Raw genomic sequence first — 1,914 nt, forward strand, 5'->3', positions numbered from 1 at the left:
CTACTTGTAGCTCTCATCTTGGTTTGGCACCTGTATCTTCTCATACCTGAAGCCTAGGGCCCAGTGCACTCCACCTCAAGACAAAGTTGGTTCTGTGTTCTTTACCATCATTACGCCCACACTTAATCCTTTGATTTATAATCTCTGAATAAGGAGGTAGCTAAGGTGCTGAAGAAAGTGCTGGAGACAGGTCTTGTTACTCAGTCACTGTAAATGTTGTGAGGAATGGGATAATACTCTTAAATTGATCTGAGAAAATCTCTAAGATTCCAGACCCCTGGACAGATCCTTCAAGGGTCCAGATTCCTGACTTTCCCCCCATTACCACAAAAGTATAAAGTATAAGTACTGTACTTCCTTAGAATTAAGTGATTAACACAAAACTCCATCAGAGTACATTTCAGTCAGTCTTTAGAAAAAAATTGTAAATCCCCTTTAAAGATAAAAAAGTCCTTTCTCCTTACTGTTTTCACCAATAAAAATACACATAAAATATGACATCACAGAGTATTTATTAAACTGGAAAGTCCTGCCTAGTACTTCTAATATATGCTAATATATGCTACAACCTTGAAAACACCATACTGAGTGAAAGAAGCTAGACAAAAAATGATTCATTGTATGATGTCACTTACATGAAATAGTTAGAATAGGCAGATGCATAGAAACAAACAATAAAGTACTGGTGCTTTTGAAAAAAGACACTTTTTTGATAACTTTTTCTATTTCTTCAATTAAACATTCTATAAAGCTATATGAGTCTTGATTTTCTATCTATACTGTACTCAGTGCCAGCAAATTATTTTTTCAAGAAAATTACTCATTTAATTCAGACTTTTAAATATATGTGTCAGAAGTTGAGCAAAATAAGTGTGTCTATTTTTTCTTTGTGTTGTTGTTAAATCAGTTCCAACTAATCGTGACAATGTATAGAGTTTCGGAGGTTGTAAGTCTTCTCCCATGGAGGAGCTGGTGGATTTGAAACACCAACCTTGTGGTTTTCAGTCCAGATATTATCATACAGAGCCACATGTTCCCCTTTCTCTTTATAATCTGTATTTATTTGCCACATGTTATCTTCTGCTTTATAATGAAAATAAGAGAAACTTCCTAGCAAGTCCAGTGGTTGCTACCAGAAAATGAGTTAGGACTTTAAACAATAATGCTCAGGTTGAAATATCCAGGACAAAGCTCTAAACCCAGAAAGAGCTCTTCTCTGCTGCTTCATGGTCAGCGGTTCAAAACTACCAGCTCCTCCATGGTATAAAGATGAGGCTTTCTGATTCTGTGAATTCTTACAGCCTCAAAAAACCTGTATAGGATCTCTGTGTCAGAACCAACTCTGGGACATATGAACCATATATATATAGTCTTAAATAAGAAGCTCGGTTAGAGTAGAGGTTAAGATTCAGGCTTCAAATCTCCCTTGGGATTAGCAGTTCGAAACTACCAGCTGTTCTATGTGAAAAAGATGAAGTTTTATGCTTCCCTAAAGATTTGCAGCTTCAGAAACCCTGTACAAGGTATCTATGAGTCTGAACCGATTCAGTGGTATATCTATCAATCAATCAATCTATCTATCTATATAAATACAGAGAGATAAATAGACAGAGACAGATTGGAAGTCCTTGTATAATGCAGTTTGTTATTTAGCCAGACTTCAAAGCTGTTTTAACTGCAAGGTTTTCAATTGAAGTTAACCAGTTGCTCCTCGGATAACCTGATGTTAGTTTTGTGTGCCGTTGAGTCCTGTACGGCCCATAGCTGCCCTGTACTGGGTTTCTGAGGCTGTGAATCATTACGGGAGAAAAAAGTCTAATATGTCTCCCGTGTAGTGGCTAGTGGATTTAAACAGCTGACCGAAAGGTTACCAGCCAGGGCCTTAACAACTACATTATCTTTGCTCCTTATAAT

This window comes from Chrysochloris asiatica, unplaced genomic scaffold (genome assembly GCF_000296735.1).
Source record: "Chrysochloris asiatica unplaced genomic scaffold, ChrAsi1.0 scaffold00604, whole genome shotgun sequence".
Taxonomy (NCBI): domain Eukaryota; kingdom Metazoa; phylum Chordata; class Mammalia; order Afrosoricida; family Chrysochloridae; genus Chrysochloris; species Chrysochloris asiatica.